The 26,070-nt window shown below is 40.4% G+C and overlaps 1 protein-coding gene across 1 annotated transcript in view; it reads left to right on the top strand.

Moving 5' to 3' along the window:
- Trim44 (tripartite motif containing 44) overlaps positions 1–26,070 on the top strand; it is a 142,213-nt gene that overhangs the window by 43,849 nt on the left and 72,294 nt on the right. The window lies entirely within an intron of this gene.

Raw genomic sequence — 26,070 nt, 5'->3', positions numbered from 1 at the left:
ATCTTGAGGTGATTCTGGAGCTTGATCTTTGTTTTTTTCATGAGCATCAGTGACTCTCTGGTCTCTGCGTGCCACAGGGTTGGGGTTATAGATGTGAATAACCATGCCCTGCTATTTATGTCAGATCTGGGGAATTGATTTTCTTGAACAGAAAATGCTCTTAACCCCTGAGCCATCACTCCAGCCTTGGTTTGGGGACTTTTAAGGTATTTAAAGCTTTCACAGCTTTTTATATTCAGCACCTTTCTTGAGTGATTGTACATAGTCTGCCAAGAAGAAAACACATTGATTTCTCTCCCCTCCTTTTTCCCTGCCCAGAAAGTAATGAGCCTAAAGCACAACATACTAATCTCAATCAAACTAACCTCTCCTGCAGTTAGCACCAGGCATATTCTCTATTATGTATTGATTGCTTTTCTTTCTGTAGAAGATGGGCTGCTCATTGTTTCCTATAGCTGGTGTGCTTAAAGCAAGGGTTAAAGACACACTTGTAGTTCTCAAATTTATATTACAGGAATTATTTTTTAAAAAGAAGCACCTTAAAACTTACCTTATTTTGCTTGACTGGAATGGGATGAAACATGGGATCTGACCATACCAGTCACACCTAAAGCAGAAAGCTTTTTCCCTCGTTTCTTTCTTTTTTGTGTGTAATGTGCATAGCACATATGGTATAGGGGGCGTGTTGTGTGCATGTATACATGCTGATGACATGCCCCATGTGCTAACCTGCTGCAGCACAAGAAAAACATCATCAGGTGACCCTCAACCCCAGCACTCACCTGCTGATTTTTTCCTTGCCACAGAATCTCTTACTGATTCTGGAACTTTCTCTTCATGAGTCACAGAAATTCTATAATCTCCACTTTTTATAGGACTGGGGTTACATCTGGGCCAAACCCAGCTGTTTATGCAGGCCCTGGAGGCTAGAACTTGGGTCCGTAGGCATGTTCAGGAAGCATACTTAACCTCTGAGCTACCTCTTCAAGCCGGCTTTTTCCCTTTTCTTATTGCAACCATCTAGAGGTGTTCCTACTGAAGGATTCCTACTGAATCCCAGAGAACTGTATCAACACAAAATTAATCAAATAGATAAAAAATGGTTTTCTTGTTTTCTTTAATTCATACATAACATTTTGTAACTATAAAAACACTTCATATCCTTTTTCATAATTGATAACCATTACTGTGGAACACAGGCTAGTCCTTTACTCTTCTGTGCTGATCAGAATGTCAAAATATGTCAGAATTGGGCTGGAGAGATGGCTTAGCAGTTTGCTTGTGAAGCCTAAGGACCCTGGTTCGAGGTTCGATTCCCCAGGACCCACGTTAGCCAGATGCACAAGGGATCGCACGTGTCTGGAGGTCGTTTGCAATGGCTGGAGGCCCTGGTGCACCCATTCTCTCTGTGTCTCTCTATCTGCCTCTCTCTCTGTCACTCTCAAATAAATAAATAAAAATGAACCAAAAAAAGAAAAATTTAAAAAAATGTCAAAATTTCTAATTTCATTTGAAAATACTACTGATTAATTAGACCTAATTTTAGTTGTTGCTAAATTTATTCCCAAGGGTCAAGCTAGACTTTGTCTTGTTTCTTGCCTTGCAACAAGATGACCATTTACTGAGTAGTGTTTATCTAACTCTCTGAAGCAAAGAATTGAGGCAGCTCAGGTAGCAGGTTATTATATGGAAGTGGTCCTTTGGTTAGAGAATTAACAGAATTATTGACCTGTTCCTGTGCATTTTATTGAAAAATATACAAATAGGGAATCTTTGAGGGCATGAGTTATGTATACTTTAGTTCTGTGTACTCAGTACTTACTGACATGTAGCTTAGAACATAGTGATAGGTACATGTCATCTATTACAACACCTGTGAAAATAAGAATTTGCTCCACTTTGTGGATGAACAGTCCGAGACATCATAGGGTTAAATAGCTTGCACATCAAAATGTCCTATTCCATGTTCATCAGGTCTCCATTGTTGCTAAATCTGTGAACAGCAGACGCTTATACGTGAAGCTTGAAGACTTTCATTTCTTACACGATTCTACCACTCTCCCCTCCCACTCTTAGTTTCCTTTCCTTTATTGGGATCCTTCAGCCATGCCTGCCATAATCCCAGAGCACCAGGATCAGAAAATTTTCTTTTATAAAAGAAACTATTGGGACTGGAAAGAGCCTTAATGGTTAAGGGGCTTGCCTGCAAAGCCAAAGAACCCAGATTTGATTCCCCAGTACCCACATAAGCCAGATGCACAGGGAGCACATGCATCTGGAGTTTGTTTGCAGTGGCTAGAGGCCCTGGCACACCCATTCTCTCTGCCCCCCCCCCCCACTCTGCTTGCAAATAAATAAGATAAAAAAGAAACTGTGGGAAGATGGTAAAAGAGTGACAACCTCCAGGGCATTTAGCGCTTGGTCAATGAGAACTGAGGCAAGGGCTTTAACCATTTGACCTGATTGTTAGAGGACATCAGGTGGAACAACTAAAAACACTCATGCTAATAAGGCCCACTCTAGGTTCTAAAGCATGGAAACTGCCCAGGAGCAAACATGACCCTTTTCATCTTTTGCAGACAATTGGGCAGCAGAAAGAAGAGAGACAAATTTATTTCACTACTTCTCATTCCTTTGCCTCTATCAGCACAAAACCAAACAGCTTCTCTTCCATCTTTTACTTCATTATAATAGTCATTTCAGTTCTGTATAGAAAGTTTTTGTAAAAAGCAAGTATAAAGAAGACAAAGAGAATCACCTCTCTCTTACCTGCAGTGATTTATAAACTTTTGTGTATTTTTTAAAATGTGAATTATTCAGCCTCAATCAGGTTACTTAATTCAGTGAGAGTTCTGAGACTTTTTTAGACTATTCTAATATTATGGGCCACTGACCACACTTTAAGGGTTATACAAAAATTAGCAACGGGTTGGGGAGATGGTTAAGGACAACCTCAGGTATTATCCTCAACAATACTGTATCTCTTTGAAGAAAGGGTCTCTTGTTGGCCTAGAAGTTACCAATTAGGCTACAAATTAGGCTAATCTATCTGGCCACCATGTGCCAGGGATTCTCCTTTCCCCAGGCACTTGCTAGCATGGCAGGCATTTTATGTGGGCTGGGGATCAAAGTCAAGTCCTTATGCCTGTGAGGCAGTCACTTTACCCGCTGAGCCATATCTTGTGATCTCTGCATACATTTATTTGTTTTTTTTTCTCAATTTTTATTAACATTTTCCATGATTATAAAAAATATCCCATGGTAATACCCTCTCTCCCCCCCCCTCCCACTTTCCCCTTTGAAATTCCATTCTCCGTCATATCCCCTCCCCATCTCAATCAGTCTCTATTTTGATGTCATGATCTTTTCCTCCTCTTATGATGGTCTTGTGTAGGTAGTGTCAGACACTATGAGGTCGTGGATATCCAGGCCATTTTATGTCTGGAGGGAGCACGTTGTAAAGAGTCCTACCCTTCCTTTGACTCTTTCTGCACCTCTTCTGCATCAGACCCTAAGCCTTGGAAGGTGTGATTGAGATGTTACTCAGTATTCCAGTCACTTCTTTCCAGCACTATGATACCTTCTGAGTTGTCCCAAGGTCACTGCCATCTGAAGAGAAGATTCTATACCAAAAGTGAGAGTAGCATTAATATAAGGGTATGAATATTAAGAGAAGTGCTTACTGGGCAGTTTGATAAGCATAGTATATACATTTATCCAGACATCAGCAGATGTTACACCCGTAGGGCTCATGACTACCCCTGTTTTAAGTTTTCAGTATCAGTCTGCATATATTTTTATCAGTTGAATCCATCTTTGGGCCTCAGTTAGACAACTGGAATCCTGAAAGTCAATCTTTCATTACTGTCAAATATAATTTTAACAAATAAGTCACATTAGGGTTTATTTTAATTGATGGCATAAAATATTTTGTAAAATATTTTTGTTTGTATAATTGTGTTTTGGAAAATATGATGTTACAGTCTCAAGTTATTCAGATACAATGGAAACAAAGTCAGTATAAAATTGGATTCCTAATCATGAAACCATCCCAAGCCACCTGCCCCATAGCATCAGCCTCCTCACATGTCAGTGGGTCTTACATATAGTGACTGAATAATTCTCATTTGGAATGCTGAGGCAACCTGTTCCAGTCTTCCCACACAACAGATGAAGAACCAGAATAGCTGAGAAGGTAAAGGTTCACCAAGCCAGATACATCAGAGGCAAGACTATAGCAGCTCTATACTTCCATCAGCAAAGAAACATTCACTGGGTGGAGGTGTAAAGCAGTTGAAATCCTTTTTCAGTTATGGTGGTATATGTAATGCTGCAGGCACATTGTAAATAGTCTTGTCAGTCCCTCAAAAGATTAATCATTGAGTTACCATATGTGGTGGTTTGATTCAGGTGTTTCCCCATAAACTTAGGTGTTCTGAATATAGGTTCTCAGCTAATGGAGATTTGGGAATTAACACCTCCAGAAGGCAGTGTATTGTTGGGAGCGGGCTTATGGTGTTATAGCCAGCTCCCACTTGCTAGTGTTTGGCACACTCTCCTATTGCGGTTGTCCTCCTGATGTTGGCTAGGGGGTGATGTCCACCCTCTGCTCATGCCATAATTTTCCCTGCTATCATGGAGCTTCCCCCTCAAGGTTGTAAGCCAAAATAAACCTCTTTTTTCCCACTAGCTGCTCTTGGTTGGGTGATTTCTACCAGCAATGGAAATCTGACTGCAATACTATATAATCCAACAAGCCTTTTTCCTTGGGTATGCAAGAATACCTAAGACACATAAAAACCAGGTTCATATTAGTCATTTCTGTTCAAAAAATGAAAATAGCACACATTTCCATCAACTGCTGAGTGCATAAGTAAAATATGGTATAGTGGTTGCCACTGCCGTGTATGAGCCTGTGTGTACCCACCCACTCCATGTTCTCTTCCTCTGCCTCCTAAGTGCCATGTCACTGCTCCTGCACTTGCCCTCCCCCCCATCTTGCTCCACATAACTCGCCCTTCGTGCTTTGCTGCTGCCATGTGTGAGTCTGAAGGCATCCTACCACCCTAACATCCCTCCCCCCGACCGGGCCACTTCTGTGTGTAAGACCAAGCAATACCTCCAGAAGGGCAAATCCCAGTGCATAACAACACGAGAAACAAAGGCAATATATCTCCTCCAATAGTAAAGGCTTCCCATGAGAGCTACTTAGAGGAAATTCTAGACAGAGAATTCAAAAGCTCAATTATTAATATGTGCAAAGAACTTAAAGAAGACATGAATAAACCCCTGAGTGAAATCCAGTAGAACACAAACAGCCAAATTAATTCAATAGATTCCTAAATGCAATCCAAGAGAGCACCAACATCTTAATGAATTCAAAGAGAGCACAAAAGATGCCTGAATGAACTCCTGTAGAACACAAACAGCTAAAAAAAAAAATGAAGTAAAACCAGAATATGAAAATGGAACTCAGCAGGTGGGGATGGCCCACACTTAATCCTAGCACTTGGGAGGCAGAGGTAGGAGGATTGCTGTGAGTTTGAGACCAGCCAGAGACTACAAGGTGAGTTCCAGATCAGCCTGGGCTAAAGTGAGACCCTACCTTGAAAAAAAATAAAACTGAAAATATAATTTAATAAACAGATAGAATTGCTGAAGAAGAGTGAAAGCTGAGAAGAAAACTACAATGAGTCAAATAAAATCTCCATGGAAAGCCTTACCAATAGAATAGGCAGGGTAGGGCTGGAGAAATGGCTTAGTGGTTATTTGCCAGCATACCCAAGGTCCCAAGTTTGATTCCCCAGAACCCACGTAAGCCAGATGCACAAGGTAACACATGCACACAGGTGCCACATGTGTCTGGAGTTTGTTTGAAGTATCTAAGGCCCTGGTATACCAGTTTCTCTCTCTCTCTCTCTCTCTCTCTCTCTCTCTCTCATAAAGAAATTTTTTAAAAAGAACAGACAGTGTTGAGGGGCTTAAGTATAAGGTATAGGAAAAGATTAATTAGCCAAAATCAGTGAAAAGTTCTAAAGAAATATGAGCCAAACTTGTGATATTTAGGACACCATGTAAACACAAAATATATGGATAATGGGTGTAGAGAGAGGAAGAATTTCAGGCCAAAGGAATAGAAAATATTTTCAGTAAAATTACAGGGAGGGTGGGAAGGAAGTTATACAAAAGTAAGACAACATGAATCAGTTCCATAGCAACCCTCTGGCTAGCATTCTACAACATATAACCACCAATAAAGGGAAAGGGGGAGATCGTTTGGACAGAAGATAGAAAAAGTTTAACTTTAAAACCATGTACTCTGGCCACTAAATCCCAGGCCCATAAGTGGGTTGGCCCCCACAGTGAACTATTGGCCAGGGAGACCCATGAGGTCCCCAAAACAGTGTTGGCTATTGCTATAAACAATTACCTGCTAGAGCTAAAAGGTAAAACCCTATTGGTGAAGTCAACACAGGCCAAACTCACAGGATGTCAGAATACCATGCTGAAGCCAAAAGGGAAACTAGCTCCCTCCTGGCTAGCTCTCATGGTGCTAGAAAGCTCTATGGGAGCTGCTGGAAGACAGTGGTCACCAACATCATGAATAAGCAGGGGGGACTTTGCAGATTATGAAATCAATTAGCCAGACAAAAAGTACACATGTGTATCCCCTTTGGCTCAAGCTTCTCTCATTCTTAGTTGGAGAATCTGTTTTGTTTTATAGAAGGCAGATAAAATGGAGGAAAACCAAGATATGATAAGACAAAAAGATAGGTGACTACCATCACAAGGTGTAACACCTATACCACACCTGCTAATGCCCAGGAGAAATTGCAGAGGAAGGGGTGACATGAATGCTGCTCTTACTGCCAGCCTGACAACCAGCCCCATGGCAATGGTGACAGACACAGTGATCAATAAGAACCCATCAAAGTAGAAATACAGAGGGTACAAAGAACTCAAAACTATATCAGACTGCCAACAGCCCTTCCATGGCTCAGGGAATATTGCTGAAGAGGGGTTAAAAGCTTGTAAAAGCCACAGAGTGGGTAGGAGGACCCTGAAGCACAGTCTCCCCCTTTCCCCTACAGGGACTGACTGAGGCCTTCATGACCACACAGTGAATACCATAACCCACTGACGAGGGTCCCAGGGAAATGGAAGCAGAGGGGAGGGGATAAAAGATTATAACCTATTATATATAAAATAAAATGAAATCTAAAGAAAAACACAGAGAAAATATCCCATAAGATGCATATAGAAGACCAAATAAGTCAGAACCAGAAAACAAAGTTCCTTGGGTCATATTATAGTCAAAACAGTAAACAGAACAAAGAAAGGATGCTGAAAGCTTCAAAATAAAAACAGCAAGTCACACATGAAGGCAGACCCATCAGAATAACATGATTTTTCAGTGGAAACTAAAAGCCAGAAGTATGTGGATGGATGTATTCAAGTATTAAAAAACCACAGCTGCCAACCATACTCACTAGAAGAAAAAATTTCCTTGATAAAGCAGGCTAAAATAATTTATGCTTCCATGTCAGCCTGGACCAGAGTGAGACCCTACCTCAAAAATCAACAACAACAAAAAATTATGGTTAGTTAGCCATTATATGAAAGATATTGGAAGGTATAATTCAGACTGAAGAGAAGGATAAACACATTCTAGTGGTTAGAAGAAAAAGCAATAATCAATGCTTGATCAGTTGTTAAGTAAAGATAAGAAAACACCAAAAGTGCAAAATCATCAACATGATAGGAATTTAATCATACCTTGCAAAAATAACTGAATAGTAATTGTCTCGATTCCACAGTCAAAAGAAGTAGTCTAGATTAGATCAGATAGGAGCTATCTTTGTACTGTCATTAAGAAACTTTCCTCACGATAAAAACAGACACTATCTTAGGGTGAAAGCTGGAAAAATATATTCTAAGCAGATGAAATGAGTGGAATGCAGGTGCTGCTAATTCTAATATCTAAGGAAAATAGATTTTTAAGCCAAACCTAGTTAGAGGACATAAAGAAGGACATTTTGTATCAGTTGAGACATTCTACCAAGAGGACATTATAATCCTAAATATATAAGCACTGAACACTGGGGCACCAACTCCATAAAACTAATATTACTAGATATGAAGTTATAGATTAACCTCAGCATACTTATAGTATGTGGTGCAACACACTACTGTATCTAGTAGACTGGTCATCCTGAAAAACAAATAAACAGAAACATTTGGGCTGAATGATGTCATAGAGCAAATGGACCTAACTGATGTATACTAATCATTCCACTAAACTATAAAATTCACATCTCAGCAGTCTATGGGACTTACTCTAAAATAAATCACATATTAGGACACAAAGCACATACTACAAATAAGGAAAACTGAAAAGACAACTTGTATTTTATCTCACCACAATGCAACTGAACTAGAAATTTACAAGAAAAACTATAGTAAATACACAAACTCCTGGAGAGTAAACAAAAACATCAACATTGAAGAAATCAAAAAAGAACTCAAAATTTCCTAGAATTGAATACAAATAACAAAATCTATGGGATGCAATGAAGGCAGTAGTTTAGTGATGCACCTTAAGGCCTTGAAAAAAAAAAAGACAGACACCAATACAGATGGGAAAACACAGTTATGATCAGGGCAGAAATTAATGAAAGGAAAATGACAAAAATATAAAGAATCAGTGAGTTGATAACTAGGAGAGATGTCTTAGCAATTCATAGCACTTCTTGTTTAATCACAAGAGCCCGAGGAAGTCTGAGACACTCTAGGTCATTCCCCGGGACCCACATAAACAGCTTGGTGTGCCCATGCATGTTTGTAATCCACGTCCTGTAGGAGAACAGAATCCTGAGAATAACCTGCGTGTGCGTGCGCGCGCGCACACACACACACACACACACACACACAAAACAGCAAACTTTGGGACTAGTAAGAGACTTTGGCTTACATAAGAACAGGCAGAAGAGGAAGAGAGCAGGATATCTAATGTTCTGCTCTGGTCACTACATGTGAGCACACCCTGCTGCAAGCAAGTGCGTGAGGTGCAGCATTGGCACTTACATGTGTATACACCCCATGTACCCCCCCCACAAGCCAAAACAAACAATATCTATGAAACAAGTTAGTTTATTTTAAAGGATAAATACAACTGGCAGACCCTTAGCCAAATTAACCAAAAGCATGAGAACCAAATTCACAAAGATGAAAAGGGAGACGTTATAACAGATATGAACCAAATTTAAAAAACATAAGGACATATCTTAAAAAACTGTACTTCAACAGATTGGAAAGTTATGAATATCAACATGTTTAAGGCTTACCAAAATGTGGTCAGTAATTTAAGCAATCTATAACAAGCAACAAGGTTGATGTATAATAAAAAGTCTCCCAACTAAAAAGGCCAAGATTGAGATGGATTCACAGCCGAATTCTATCAAACTTTTTTTGTTGTTGTTGTTTTCAAGGTAGGGCCTTGCTCTAGTCCAGGCTGACCTTGAGTTCACTATGTAGTCTCAGGGTGGCCTCAAACTTATGGTGATACTCCTATCTCAGACTCCCAAATGCTGGGATTAAATGCTTGTCCCACCACACCCAGCACTATCAAATTTTTAAAGAACTAAAGTGGATACTTCCAAACACTTTCTATGAAGCCAGTATTATTCTGATACTAAAACCAGATAAGGACAACAAAAGAAGAAAAGTATAAACCCATCTCTTATTATACATCATAGATGCAAAATTTCTCAATAAAATACTTGCCAACCAAATTTAGGAACACATCAAGATCATACACCGTGATCAAATGGTCTTAACTTCACAGATGGAGTGACGGTTCATCATACAGAAATCAGTAAATGTAATGAATCAGAATCACATAAATGGACTCAAAAACAGGCATCATATGGTCATATCAAAAGATGCATAAAAGACCTTTGACAAAATCTAACACCCTTCATAATAAAAATTCTGGAGAAGGCTATATACAATAAAACTTTAGCCAAAATCAGGCTAAATGGAGAAAAACTTCAAGCATTCCCACTAAAATCAGGAGCAAGACAAGTGTGCACTCTCTCCATTACTGTTTGACATAGTCCTTGAAATCTTAGAGCACTAAGACAATAGAAGGAAATGAAAAGGGATACAAATAGGAAATGATAAGCTAAAGAATCCTTTTTTGCACATGATATGATTCTACACATAGGGGACCATATGACTCCATTAAGAAAACTGGAGCTGAGAATAAACACTTTGAGCAAAGTGGCTGGATACAAAGTTAACACACAAATATTAGGAGCTTTCAGAGTTGGGGAAATAGCTCAGTGGTCAAGGCACTTGCCTGTAAGTCCTAATGACCCAGGTTTGATTTCCTAGTAACCATGTAAAGCTAGATGCACAAAGTGGCACATGCCTACAGAGTTTGTCTGCAGTGACAAGAGTCCTTGTCATGCCCACATTCCCCCTCCCTCAAATAAATAAAAATAATTTTAACATGAGTAGCTTTCTTACATACCAATTACAAACAATATGGACAAAGATCAGGGAAACAGTCCCATTCACAATACCATGGAGGAACCCTAAGCAAAGAAGTGACCGACTTGTATGATGAAAACTAAATCACTTAAGCAAGGAATTGAGGAAGAAGACCTCCTGGGCTTAGGTATGGGAAGAAATTGTGAAAATGGCCATCCGACCAAAAGCAGCCCAGGTGTTGTCTAGGGCTAAGGGTGGTGTCAGCTATCACGTAGGTTTCTTCTGGGATGATGAAAGTGCTCTTAAGATTGATGGTGACGCAACTCTGAATATACTAACCCTGAATGTACAAAAAGTTATAGCCGCACCTGGTGGCACACCCCTTTAATCCCAGCACTCGGGAGGCAGAGGTAGGAGAATTGCCATGAGTTCGAGGCCACCCTGAGAATACAAAGTGAATTCCAGGTCAGCCTGGGTTAGAGTGAGACTCTACCTCAAAAAACAAAAAAAAAAAAGAAAGAAAGAGTTGTACACATTGAAAGCTGTGAATTATGTCTCAGTAATGCTCTTTCTTGAGAGATCATGGCCTGAATCACTTTTGTCCACCTTAACTCGAAGCCCTAACAGTGAATAGCAGCTTTGTTTTGTTTATATTTTGTTTTTTGTCTTTATTTTTACACTCTAGACAGGAATTGGAGTCAGAAACCTGTTGTTAGCCTCAGACAGGAAAAGGCAGTACACTGCAGTTATTTTAAAGCTCATACTCTCCAGTCAACCCCCCACATTAACTCTCCCCAAGATTAACTCCAACATGTATAGCTGTGAACCATGGACAGATCCTGCATACAGCTTCATTTCTCAATGTCTCATTTTTCTTTTCAAAAATAGGTCATAATAGTCCATACTTAATAGGATATAAAGATTATGAGATCATCCATGTAAATTCTTACCATAACACCAGTAAAGGTTGACTACTTCTAGCTTTCTCGATATCCCAAGTACCCCTACTTCCAGCAAGAAGTCAAGGGAATGTGAGAACAGCCTTCTTCCTTACGAAGCCTTGCTAAGAGGAATGAACCTGCTATGAATGGCTGGATTCTAAACTGATCAACCAGCACTTCCCAGGATTAGTGATAATTTACAGATTGAAGGCTTAAGGGCCATTGATACATCTTGGAGTGATAACAAATGCAAATAAGTTGAGTCACGTCCCCACAGTTAGGATCCTTCAGTGTGGCTGGCAGCCTCGCTCTGTGGGCTACAGAGTAACTGGCTATAATCCAGCATGGCTCTGTTCATGCAAGTCTAGACAGATGTATCTGCTTTGAGAGTTTGCAGCTGTGTGTCCTATATTCCTTGTAAAACAAGAAATCAGTGCATAGAATTGGATATGTTGTTAGGGAGCAAACTGTACCAAAACTGCTTGGTGCCACAGTGAAAGCAAAGAAAATGAAGTCCTATTGGAGAGACATTAGGAGGAATAGCCTCATTTTAAAGTAAATACAACTGAGATTCATTTTCCTTCCAACCCCTTCTGTTACCATGCAGCTTTACCCTTTGTTTCCTTTCTTAACCAGGCCCTAAGATCCTAATCGAATCACTGTGGACATTCACTGTAGGCATTTCATTGTAAAATTAAGGTGGGCATGGGTTTTGTGTCACCTGGTGAGCTGGAGCATTGTTAGAAAGCGAATGGACTGAGCACGAAATGACTTAATAAAATTAATTCCTGTGATGTTCCTGCTCTAGCATCTCTCTGCACTGGCAGGAGACTTGATGATTTACTCTGCTGAAAATTCGAGGCGGTGGATTATGCAACTAGCAGGGAGAGGAGACTTCAGCTGTCCAGACCCTCGATAGCAGCCATGCATCACATTTTCAGTGCAAGCTTGTATTTGATATTTAAGTTAGGAGGGTAGGTACCTAGATATAAAACTCTCCTATGATAACAGTAATAAAACCAGCTAGACTTATATTTAAAGGCCTTGCTTCTCAACCCTGTCCTCCCTTTCTTTTTTCTGTTAGACCTCTTGGGAAATAAAACTCCACTTTGCTCAACAAAAAGATGTTGTTTTGATATCTTAAAGATAAGTATGCAAAATCAATTCTCAGTCTTCTGCAGGTAAATATGTGGATGCCTGGAAGTATATGCAAGTATAAAGTTTGAGGACTGCTTCTCCCGATTGCCTCTGCATGTAGTCAGAGGGCAAAACTGCATTCACTCCAGTGAATCCAGTTGATGCTCATTCCCTTGCATGAATCTTGTTTATTCCCACAGCATGTGAAATATATTCTGTAATATCACCTTCATTTCTAACTCAGCCAAGTTAGACATTAGAATCCTCAGTCTACAGATGAAGAAACCAAAGTTGAAGAGATAAAGTGACTTAGCAAGGTCATAGGACTTATGATGCTAATAAGTATATTCTCATCATTTTTATGTGGCGCATTAGTTCAATGTGGGATATAACTTTTTACCTATGGAAGTTGGGGTGATAATATATACTGGTGTAGAGATTATCCAGCCCTTCAAGGCTAAGTATTTCTGTTGACATGCCTTCCTTTCTTCATACAGTGAGGGAACACAAGCATTAGAATCAGATGGTCTGAGTCCACAAAATAGTAGCTCTTGTTTATATTACTTAATGTGGTTGAACCTTCAGTTTGATCTCTGAAGTAGGACTCATCACACTGTGTTTTAGTGAGTATACTGAAAAGGAAATTTTCATGCTCTAGAAACTGAATGGAGGCCTTGCATATACTAGGCATGTATTCTGCTATGGCACTACATTCCCAGCCCTCAACATGAAAGCTTATGAGGCAGTAAGAAACAGTGGATGATCACTTGGTTCCACAGGCTTTGGGGACCTGAAAAGGGTTTTGGCAGCTGTAGTCAGTGAGCACTGTGGTTCTTGGGTCAACAGGTTATTAACTCCCCAGGGGAATGTAGTACGGTTGTTGTCTGCACAGAAAAGAAAATAGGGTTAGAGGTAAGTAGTGAGGTTGAGGAGAATACTGTGACTATATGATGTGTATGTGCTGAGGAGCACAATGTGACCCCTTCTTCCTGTACACCCTATGCTCTGCTCTGTCACTGTAGAGACAGCATCTAAGGTCATCTCAGTAAGGTCTTAGCAGTCTAGAGAAGGTATCTGTTGCCCCCTGACAGCCTGAGGCTGCTGTTTACTAGAGCTGAGCAAGGAGCCTCTGTTTTGAAGTCCACATTCCCCAGTACCTAGCATGTAAGCAAGTCTCTGCAAGTCTCTTCCTGTGTGCCCTTGAAAGGCTGGAAGAGTAACTCCAAGGTGTGGAGGCTCTCTTTTCTTAAAGAAAGCTGCCTTGGACTCCAAGAGCTGTGTTGAGTGTCACATAGAAGCATGCTGTAACTGTTTGTCACTCTTGTCTTAGCCGCAGATTGGTTCCATGGATGGGCTTATGTGCCTGGAGAGTGCACAGTTTTTCCCTGTGTTTTATGCTGAGTTCCTAAAACTACCTATGAGAATGGACATTATCCCACCTTACAAGTGAAATTTTTGCGTTTCTAAGGTCCAGAAGCATGGTTAGCAGAGTCAGCCCTGAGAGCCCTTTCCTTGCCATATCAGCATTCCTGGGCATTGCTAATTGAGACCCTCTGTAGCGAAGAAGTGGTAAAATAGTTAAGTTCTATATCCAGTCTCCTTTTGGAGTCCTCCTAGTAGTGTGCAGTTTTTTAGGGTTTCCTGAGTACACAAATACTTGTAGCTTTGTAGGGAAAGCATTTGGGTAGAGAATTGGAATGGAGGTTGAGAGGTGGGTCTTTTAAAAATTGCCTTAGTCTTCTGCAGATAAAATAAGCCTTTTTTGTATATTCAAGTGTAACAGCTTAAAAATGGTATAAATGCTGCATGGTTGCCCTTCAAGCCTCCAGTGTCACTTTCTGCCTCCTCTTCCTACACAGTAGCTCCTGGCACAGAAGCTGTCTCTCCAGTTTATGCCAGGTTCAGATGGAAAGAAAGAAAAAGATGGACTAGAAGCAGTATTATTCTTAGTAAATACAGGTCCTAGGTGTCTCTGGGGACACCCTCTCTCACATTCCTATAGAGTGTGTCACCTAGATTTTTTTTTTTTTTCTGTTCACTCAGAAGTGATACTCAGAAGTTTACGATTGCTATCTTTGTTACTACTCAGGTCAGGCAAGAGAGAAGCATCTTGAGCAGGCTGTATTGTCAAGTCAAGGTGAGCTCAGCAACCCTAGTGAATGCTTTGTGATGCATCCATTTTGGTGCCATGTCACTGGGTTACCTATCATTGTCATGGCAATAAGGTCATAGCAGCTGACATACGAACAAGCACTCCTGAAAGGAGGTGATGCTTGGCAGCAGTGCCACACCATAGTGGTTAGATTTCCATGACTCTACAGGTCACTCGTCATTTGGCAGTGACTTTTTCCTCTTCGATACCTGTAGTACACATTTGGTGTCCTCAGTACAATTTGATTAGAAGACTTAATTCAACTGTTTACTTGTCAGACCCTCACAAGAATAGATGTTTTGAAAAGCATGGTTCTAGGCCCCTGACACTGTGTATACACATGGCATGCATGTTATGTTTGTAATAAGGTAGAACTGTGAAGGGAAAGAGATTCAGAAGAAGCATATGTCACATGCCTGAACTAAACAATATAGTGCTTGGGCTCGAGTACAAAAATGTATAATTTTGAGAAGTACTCATAGAGACATGAAAGGATGGAGTATTCTGATTGAAACTTGGGGTTACTATCTGAGAAAATGTCATTTAGGAAGTGAGAGGTACAAGCCAGGAAAAGCTAAGGCCTAAGCACCAGGTAGAATGAGTGAAGGATACATGTAAGGTCTAAGCACTAAGCACCAGATAGAAGGAGTGAAGGGTACATATAGTCAAAAGTGGCCTTTGAAGCCAAGAAAGGAGTAAAGAGTGTCCAAGGCATAGTTGGAGGCAGCACTAGCATCATGCCCTTTGCTTCACATCACTCCAAGCTTGAAGTTGAGACTTTTGTGACAACAAGTTGGTTGTTCAGAGGGGTAAGGACTAGTTTAAAGAGCCTAACTGGGATGGGTAGAGTGAGCTAAAATGGGGAGTTGAAACTTGGGTCTAGATATTTAGTGCAAAAGCGTGGGGGAGGATACAAGAAGAGAGCTTAGATTGTGGGAGAATACTTCTGCATCAGCTGGACTTAGGGAAAGTGATGTGTGGTTCTTGCTTTCACTCTGAATGAGTTGCTGGCCTTGGGTAATTTTCCCTGCAGGCAGTAAGTCAAGAGATCTTTTATATATTGGGGGCTGATAAAATCAACTCATTTTGTAGCCTGGGTAGCTGTCTAAATGTTGCTAATGTGAACAAGGGAAGAAAGTTAGTGTTTGAAGGGAGGATATAGGGAATAATGTAGTTAGAAGTTAGATTATCTAGTCAGACTTTGTAAATTTAGACTCTAGTCTGATGCTTCCTTTGTGTGGGGTAGGTTTCTTTCTTCGCAGTTTCTTCATCTCTATAGCCACCTCACAGTACCATTGTGATGATGCCTAAAAGGAGAGGCTCTGACAAGGGACAGTAATGATAAGGAATAAGGATGGTGACTCAATGTGAAGTATGATGGCTTAGGTAATAGAACAGTATTTAGGTGGAGAAGTGCATGAGTCAAGAGAAACACAGATTGGCTTTCTGGAGAGTAATTCCAGGCATAAGGGGAGGATTATATCTCAAGAGAGGTAATAATTGCATTTGAAAGATGAGATGAAATTGCTAAAGATGAATTTAGTGCTTTTCAGCAGAAAATGATTTTAGTCCCAACAATGTCCGAAGACACTTTCAGTTGTCACAGTTGAGGGTGGGGAGGATGCAACTGTTAAAGCCGGAGATGCTGCTGGACATCATACAGTGTTGCAGTGTTCCCCACAACAAACAATTCTCAGCTCCAAGTGTCAATAGTGCTGGCATTGAAAAGCTCTGATGTAGCGGGTGTTCTCAATCACAGTTACCAAGGGAGAATATATAGAATGGCAGGGAAGAAGTTAGTAACCCAGGAATCTAGAAAAGTCCAGTAACCATGGGAAGAGAGAATGTAAAGAGTGAAGGGTATCTGTAGTACTAAATTGTTACAGACAGTTAAGCAATAAAGTCAGATGGAGCTGGTGACTAGAATACTCCTTAGTGCTGGAAAGGACAGGGCAGCAGATGGTTAGATGACTTCATCAAAGTTTGGTTAAAGGTAGGAGAGGGTATTGTTACTGATAGGGCAGTATTGTCAATAGACAAGGTTATTCTACATTTTTTTCCCATGCCACTGTAACTGCTGAGTTAGATTTCAGTTCCCAGAAGGGGAAGGCCTTTTGGTTTAGCAACAAGGTGATTTAAGACAAATCTGAATTAGTGAAATATTGATTCCATGTGTTTGTAATGAAAATGAGACCATAAAAAGTGAGTGTAGTAGCTTGTTCAGAGTCATCTAGCTGGTACTTTGCAAAAGCCAAGGTTAACTAGGATTCAGGCCCTGTGACTTCCCATCCTGAATGCTTTCCATACACTGAAACTGAAATGCTTACCAGTAGTCTAATCCTGGTTCTCAGAGGGCCAGTTTCCTTTGAGAAGCAGGATGCCATATGGAATGGTTGCCAGAGCACTGTCTTTCAAATGGGGCTAACGTGAACTGAACATTATTGCTTACCAGATGCATAACAGTGGGTGAGTAATGTTGTAACTATGGTGGGCTTGGGCTTTCATTGTTGTTGCCCAGGTGAGCATTAAATAAGAAATGTGCATACATGCTATCTGCAATACAAAACATGATAGATGTTAATATTGAGTTCATTATCATTCATGCCACCATGTCTATGCAGCACATGATGCCCTCTTGCTTGAAGGTTCTTTCTGAGCATCAGTTATCCTGGTGTTCTCACAGAAGAGAAAATTTTGATAAATTCACCTAACCCAGTGAGTACTCACAAGTATGGAGTTACTTTTGTTCGTCAGTGAGAAATACTGCAACATATCCAGTAGGGCGTCATGTAAGAATCTTATACAATCACATTAGATACTGCTCATGTTATACAATGGGAGATGGACTTGGGAACAATCCTTGGTAGAATCTGAAGAAGACAGATTCTAGGATCCTCCACACCTCGTTTCTTAACAATTACTATCATTGATATTGGATTTTTTTTTTCAAATGCTGTTTCTGCTTCTATTGATTTGATTATGGGATTTTTCCTTAGTTTGTTGGAATGAATGGATTATATTAACTGCTTTTCAAATATTGAACTAAGGTTGAATGCCAGGCAGAAATTCTACATTTATATTGTTGGATTTAATTCTTTTTAAACATTACAGACTTTTTACAAGTTTTATTAGCCACTATTTATAGTAATAGGTTTTATTTCGACATTTTTATCCATGTATATAATGCATGGTGAGCATTTTCACTCTGTTGCCCTCTTGTCCCCTCCTACTGTTCCCCTTCCTTTTCGTAGCTATTTCCCTTTGACTTTCATCTGTTCTTTTCCCACTTGGATCCAGTGAGCTTAATAGGGTTGCCTACGGGAGGTGAGGGGTTGTTGATAGAAACATGAGCAACTTACCACTGGCTATAACACTGAAGAAAATATCTCCCTTTCCCTCTACCAACTTCATGAACACCTCCCCCCTTTTGTGAGCCAGGATTTCATGTAGCCCAGGCTTGCTTCCATCTTCCTCTGTAGCTGAGGATGATCTTTAATCCTGATCCTTCTGCTGGAGTTAGAAGTATGTACTACTATAGCTGCCTTTCAACTTCCTTGAAGCTTGCTAAAAAGTAAGCATTGGGACTGGGAAGACACCTCATGCTTACTCTACAAGCATGTAAACTTGAGTTGGTGTCCCCAGTATCCTTGTAAATGTTTGGTGGGCGTGGTGGCTACCTGCAATCCCAGTGCTCTAGAGGCAGAGACTCGCAACCCCTAGGGCAAGCTGACTTTGGAGACCAGCTGAATTGGAAGCTCTGTGATCAAATGAAAAACTGTTTCTATAAATACAGAGGAGATTAATCAAAGTAGACACCCAAATTCAACCTCTTACCTCCATATGCATGCATATGTGCTCACATACACACATACGTGCAGATGCAAAAATAAGTATTGTGTATTATTATAAAAAATTTGGACTGATAGGGTAGAAATGTATATTAGTGGGAGAGTGTGGTGGTTTGATTCAGGTGTCCCCCATAAACTTAGGTGTTCTGAATGCTAGGTTCCCAGCTGATAGAGATTTGGGAATTAACGCCTCCTGGAGGCAGTGTATTGTTGGGGTGGGCTTACAAGTGTTATAGCCAATTTTCTCTTGCCAGTGTTTGGCACACTCTCCTGTTGCTGCAGTACACCTTATATTGGCCAGGGGGTGATGTCCACCCTCTGCTCATGTCATCGTATCCCTGCCACCATGGAGCTTCTCCTCAAGCCTGTAAGCCAAAATAAACCTCTTTTTCCCCACAAGCTGCTCTTGATTGGGTGATTTCTACCAGCAATGCGAACCTGACTCCAACAGCAAGTATTTGCTTAGCATGCATAAGGTCTTGCATCCAATCCTTAGTACCAGTCATTCCTTTGTAAATTTAAAAACAAAACAAACAAACAAAAAAACACCTAAAATTGAGCTGGAAAGTACAATGGAATAGTACTTGTAATTTCACTGTTCAGAGGTAATCATTCTTAACATTTAGGTGTTCTCCCATGATCAACGCCTCATTGTGAACCCAGGCTGATCATCACGAGGATGACATCCATGGGGCTGGTGACAGGATATAGTTCAGAGTTTGTTTCTTCTGTGTTTATAAACTGCTTGGTAATTTCCCTATCTATGTAGTGTAGTTAAGTTCTCTTGCTAGGGCAAAATACTTGACCAAAAGCAGCTTGTGGGAGGAAAGGGTTTATTTCAGCTTACAGTCTTGAAGGGAAGTCTCATTGTGTCAGGAAAGCCTCATAAAAACAGAGGCTGACTATCAGGTGTTGGTTGCTATAGCAGCTGGCAGGAAGCAGCAGGAGAGTGAGCTGTCATCTATCTTGGTGGAAGTAGCCTCAGTACTGGGTTTGGCGCTGGGCTAATTAGGTCTGCCTCCAGTGACATACCTCCTCCAGTATGGCTACAGCTCCCAAATTGTCACTAGCTAGGGACCAAGTATTCAAAAGGCCATTGGAGACATCTCATTCTCATTCAAACTACCACACCTGGGAAATACAGTTGTTTTTCTCACAAACTATCTATTTCAGTCACATACAAGACACAAAGTTTGCCCTCCATTGAACAAGGCCTCTGGCCCTCTTGTTGATGAAACGTTGCCCTAGTCTGCCCTTGCTGGAACCTGGTAGAAGTTTGGGAAGAGCTTTCTTGGAATACAGTGCCAGAATAAATGGGGCAAGTCTTAACTTTGAGCTTTCGAACTTCAAAGTTTCTATGGGCTCTGGCAAGTTGGGAGGACACTGCTATAGGAGTGTAGGAGGTGCCTGGTGGTACACACCTATAATTCTAGCACATTGGTAGACCACACTGTGAGTTTGAGGCTTGCCTGGACTACATGTCTGGGCTATAGTTCTCGACAAACCTAAAAAGTAAAATAAAATAAAAAGTTCAGTTTCTTGCCTTTTGTTTTCTTACTTTAGGGTAATAGATAGTAAAATGAGAAATAGGGAGGTAAAATGGACTTCTTTTTGACATTTTGGGAGAGGTAGGTAGAGTTCATATTATTTCTTACAGTTTTCACCTATACCTTAATTCTAGGGACATAGCCCAGGGCCTAGTTAGGAAACTTTTTACTACTGAGCTAATACCCAACAGTCGTCCTCAGCACCAGTGGCCTCTCTTAAACCTTGGTGGAAATTTCGTAGTAGAGAAAACGCTTCTGAAATCCTGTCAGTGGAACACAGGTGCTTTTCTTCTGAGGTGCTTCCTGCTCCTGACCTGATCCATCCTCTCTGCTCATCTCAGCAATACTTTTCTGGAACAAAGCTTTCCTAAGCCATCATGCTTTCCATCTAGCTTCTTGTTTCTTAATCTGCATAAGGAAATAAAGGCTTAATTTCCTATAGACCAGCAGGCTAGGAGTAATGGCCTCTACTGCATGTCAGTTACATTGAGTGAATTTTGTTTTAAGAACATGCTTCTTTTTCAAGGTTTTATATGTTTAATTATTGGTGTGTAAAGTGCCAGTCTACATACCTCTGGGGTCTGGTCTACTATAGAAATATTAAGTGCAGAGCACAGAGAAAGTACCATGGGATAAAATTTAATTCCTTCGAGGTAAATACTTTATCCCAGTGGGGACATTAAGAGAGGTATCCTGCTAACTTTGAAAACATCTAAGTCAGGTGAAAATGAGCTAGAAGAGACTAACTCAGTGAGAAAGGGATCATTAGAGATAGGGTGCTGTAGCAGAAGGCACACTGACTTGGGCAAAGCACAGTTTCTGAACATCACTTTATTACTGTACTTTCCCCAGGGCTTTCTTTTTCCTTCCCCTGTAAATGAGGTTGTATAAAAACGTTCTCTAGTATGTTCTGCCCATATGTCATAAAATGTTTCTATATAATCCTGCTGTATTTAATTAAATGCATTTCACTCAAATACAACTATAACAGGATATTGCTTATAAGTTAGGAGCTGAGTTTTGACAACTTGGAGACCAGTTGACCAAAGAAGCAGCTCCTTTTTTTTTCTTTTTCTTTTTTGAGGTAGGGTTTTACTCTAGCCATGGTGACCTGGAATTCACTATTCACTGTGTAGTCTCAGGTTGGCCTCACCCAGCAGGAGGCTCCTTTTAAGATTGCACTTGTGTGAAGGACCAGGCCCCTCAGGTGAGCTTTGCTAGGAGACATTCAGTGCCATAATAAGCATGGCAATCTGGAGGGAGTATTTCTTTTTTCATAAGAATAGTTCTGCTTTTTTTAGTCCTTTGGGTTTTGTTGCAGTTATCTTCTGGTTGCTGGGACAAACACCCAACCAGAAACTGATTATTAGAGAAAAGTATTTATCTTAGGCTTGCAGAATGTAGGGTAAGTTCCATCAGGGTAGAAAAAGCTGGCTCACTTTTATAGATCTATAGCAGAGAGGCACACCAAACTGCCAGCAAACACAAGAACAGCCAGAGCTCAACTTTACCTTAGGGCTGGACTCAAGATCACCCCTGTGACATACCTCTTTCCCAGCAGGGCTCCATCTGCCTGAGACAAGTTGCCAGCTCAATCCTAAAATCAAAATCCCTGAGACTATGGAGGACTTCCGTTCACATTCAGACCACCTCAGGATTCCATCCTAAGATTTTGTTTGCAGTGACGAAAGTCTTTGGCTTTAGAAAAGCTTGACAGTTAACAAATAGTTGTGTAAAAAGAAACTTTCATATCGCCATGTCACCATTGTATACACCTAACTCTTTTCTCTAAGTCTGTAGAATTTTCTTTTTGTGAGAGCCATCACTTGTGATTATAGTATAAGATTATCACTTTCACTTTTAAGAAACTCTAGGGCAGGCTGAAGAAGTATCAAGAGCCAGAACCCTACTTGGAAATGATATCAGAGGCTTCCAGATAGCAGGCACCAACACCAAGGGCCTATTACTTTTGGAGGACTATGAAGATTCTAGCAGGATGGAGTTTTGATGACGCGGTGAAATAGAACCTCCGAAGAGTTTTGAAGGCAGCAGTCCCTGTCCAGAGTACTCAGCCTTCTGTATACCCAGTCTCCCAGGGAAGCTCTTCCTCAGGCTCTGCCTTTAAATGAGCACTGTGATCCAGAAGTTACTACGGTTTGGAATTAGGTTGAAGAATATCTCTATCTGTTAATTAATACAGAATAGGAATAGGAAGAGGGCATACAGGTTTTTTAGCGTGGATTATTCTGCCTTCAATTCTCATTCTTGGCCTTCTCTGTGTAAAATAAAGTTTCATGTTGAAAAAACTGTGTAAAGTAATGGGAAATGGAGAATTTAATTTTTAAGGCCCAGGATTGATTCACCTACTTCCTGGTCCACAATTTTTTGTAATATGGTACCAACTTCTTTACTTTGAACCACATATTTTATCATAATTGTCATTTTTAGTCACTTGGAATTATTAAGACTAGAGAGATTCTTAGGCATTCAGAAAAATGTATCTCTTAGTGAAAAGTTCCTGAGAGAAGTTCCTACCTCGATCATTTAACACCTCATTTATTTTAAGGGTGGAGATGCATTATAAAGCATTCCAGCCCTGACAAATGTACATTAAAATAAGAAAGAATTATGTAAACATTAGCCATAGTTCTCCATCTGATAGGGAATTTTCCAGACATTAATGTTTAACATCTTCTTTTCTCTTCAGCACCAGGGATAGCACCTGCAGCAGGGACTTGAATTCCTGAGGGCTCATATAACCAGCCATGTGATACTGATACACAGGTCTGTGTTCGCATTTCATCCTTACAGCAGTGTTTCACACATCCAGCGTCTTTCTTTTTGGAGTGGGCTAAGTAAAAATGGTTTAATCTGTCATCCCCTCCTTTAGCCTTTCTTCCTCAATTTCTTTTTTTTACATTTTCCCAGTTTGACTTTTTTTTTTTCTGATACACTGTTACATGAACAAATCACCAGGCTGAGAACAACATAGGAGTCTTGTTTTTCCTTCTCTATAAAAGGAGCTTACTTAAATGACAGCTCCTGCACATCCCCTCTTCCTCTTCCTCCTTTTACCTTTTCTTTTTCCCTCTGTAGCTCATTTAGCCTGGAACTCATTATGTAATCTAGACTGGCTGTGAACTCATGACAGTCCTCCTGCCCTCTGATTGCTGGAATTATAGGCATAAACTATAGTTAGGAGTTGCAGTTTTACCATATATGCTACTTATTATATATACTAATTACTGTTTTTGAAGTACTCATATATTAATGGTATACAAATAAGCAAAACCCAAAACAACATGGAATTAATTCATTAACAATGGAAAAAGCAAAAAGATTAGCAGGAAATTAATTTCTCCAAGATGTTGTAGACATGTGTTTATTAGTTATGTACACGGTGTATACAGTCATGTTGGTACCATCGTTATCATCCTCCCTGTCCTCCCCCATCTGCAGGGGCCCTCCTCATTGGGGAATATGGGTCGTGCATTGTGGGGTTAGCCATCATTTATGGGTAAGAGGCAAGGTCTCTGTGCATAATGACCCAACATGTGGCTCTAACATTCATCCTGCCCTCTCCTGCACATTTCCCTGAGCCATATTGGGTTTATTTTAGGTCTTGTAAGCCTCTGTGTCTCTGGATATCTGGTTTGCCAAGAGTTGAGTATTCTCTGTATCTATCTCCTTCACCCTTGTGCTGGTTCCAGGTTAACCAAGAAAGCAGAACTCTTATTCCTTTCTCTAATTACTCTTAGTTTCAGCTGGGGCCCTTTCAAGGTGTGATGGGCTGGTACTCTCCTTAGGATATGTGTCCATCTGAAGAAAAGAAGCAAATTCTCCATCAGAGAGCAAAGTTAGCATTAGATAAATGGAATAATCATTGTATTTTTTAGATAGAATTTAATAGGTGTAGGCCCTCTTATAGCCCACAACTGGTGGGAGCTTGATAATGGAGAGCAGGATCATTTTGGATATGGTTCTGACTTGTTTCTCAGCTCCAGCTATGGGTTTCATTCCACTGAGCAGATCAATTAGCCAAATCAAGTGCAGTTGGTTTCCTACCATGGCTGTGTGCCACTATTTTACTTTCATTGTGTGAGCATCACATCAGGTTGTTTGCTGCTCAGTAGCTTAGACCACGAGTTGCTTGGACAGATGTTGGTAATTTCCCCCCAGTCGTCCATGTAGTACCTTCTGGCACTAGATGAACTAACTGTCTGGGGACTGACTCTCTTCCAGATTCCAGCCAGGTCACTCCTTGTTCCATTCTGCGTTCTGTACCAACAGCATATAGTGTCTTCAGCAGTAGGGTCTTACCACTAACCTTTGGTGGGTCATCAAGTACTCTGACAGAAATCTGTCTTCTTTTGGGAAACCTTATCAACAGCTCATTGTGGATGTTAGCCATATGCTGGTACTAGGAGATACAGGTCAGTGCCAAAGAAAAGAAGGGAGACAAAGATAGGTAATATAAAAGAGATAGAAAGGGGGGAGAGAGAGAGAGAAGGAAAGAAAGAAAAAAAGAAAGAAAGAGGAGAAGATTAAGGTCAGTCTTCATCATGCCCTCTCCAGGACCTTGTGATTCAGGTGTTCCATCTAAGGACCTGATGAAAATTCAACCTTTTTAGTCTGTCTTTAAGGATGTAGAATTGTATGGTACCATTACCATTTGGGTCCAGTTTTGTGTCCCTTATCCCCCACTCTTACCCTCTCCTCCTGCCCCACCCACCCTATTGTCCAGTCCTCGAGGTGCTTATTAGGTATGTTAGCACCTTGGGGAGATGCAGTTTAGGAGCCATAGGTGAATAAGACTATGATATGATTATCTTTCTGTGATTGGGTGAGTCTACTGAGAATGATTTATTCCAGGTTCAACCATTTTTCTTCAAATTTCATTGTGTTATTTTTCCTTACTTCTGTGTAGAATTCCATCGTATAGGTAAACCACATCTTGGTTATCCATGCATCTAATGATGGACATCTGGGTTGATTCCAGTACTTAACTATTATAAATTGAGCAACTATAAGCATGATTGAGCAAATCCCTCTGAACTGAGGCATGGAGGTTTTAGGATAAATGCCTAGTAAGTGAATAACTGTTGGTAACTGTATAGTCAACCTTTTTAGGAGTCTCCATATTGCTTTTCAAAGTGGTTGTACCATCTTACATTCCCACCAACAATGAAAGAAGGTTCCTATTTCTCCACAACCTCACCAGAATTTATTTTCATTTGATTTTTTAATGTTTGCTATCCTTACTGGGGTAAGGTGGAATCTCATAGTTGTTTTAATTTGTATTTCTCTGATTATTAGGATTGATGAATATTTTCTTAGGTGTGTGTTTTCCATTTGTATTTCTTCCTCTGTGAACTGCCTGTCCAGTTCTTTGCCCCGTTTTGTGAATGGGTTGTTTGACTTTTTATTGTTTAGGTTTTTGAGTTCTTTGTAGTTTCTAGAAATTAGGTCTCTGTCACTTGGATAGGCAGCAAAAATTTTCTCCCATTCTGTGGGTAATCTGTTGACTCTGCATATTGTATGTTTGTCTGTGAAGAAACTTTTCAGCTTCATGAGATCCCAGTGGTTGAGTGATTGTTTAAGATCCTAAACTACTGGGGTTTTGTTCAGGAAGTCTTTTTCCATTCCTATATCATGGAAAGTTCCTCCTATGTTTTCTTCCAATAGTAGCTGAGTTTCCAGTCTTATATTGAGGTCTTTGATCCATTTGGACTTGATTTTTGTGCATGTCGAGATGTGTGAGTCAAGTTTCAATTTCCTGCATATGGTTGTCCAGTTTGTCTAGCACCATGTGTTGAAGATGATGTCTTTTCTCCAGCCTATATTGTTAGTACCTTTGTCAAATATCAAGTAGCTATAGTTAACTTGACCCAAATTCTAGGTTCTCGATTCTGTTCCATTGGTCTATAATCCTGTTTTTATGCCAGTACTGT

This window comes from Jaculus jaculus, chromosome 8 (assembly GCF_020740685.1).
Source record: "Jaculus jaculus isolate mJacJac1 chromosome 8, mJacJac1.mat.Y.cur, whole genome shotgun sequence".
NCBI lineage: Eukaryota > Metazoa > Chordata > Mammalia > Rodentia > Dipodidae > Jaculus > Jaculus jaculus.
The sequence above is the reverse complement of the archived record's forward strand: the minus strand, read 5'-3'. Positions and strand labels throughout refer to the sequence as shown.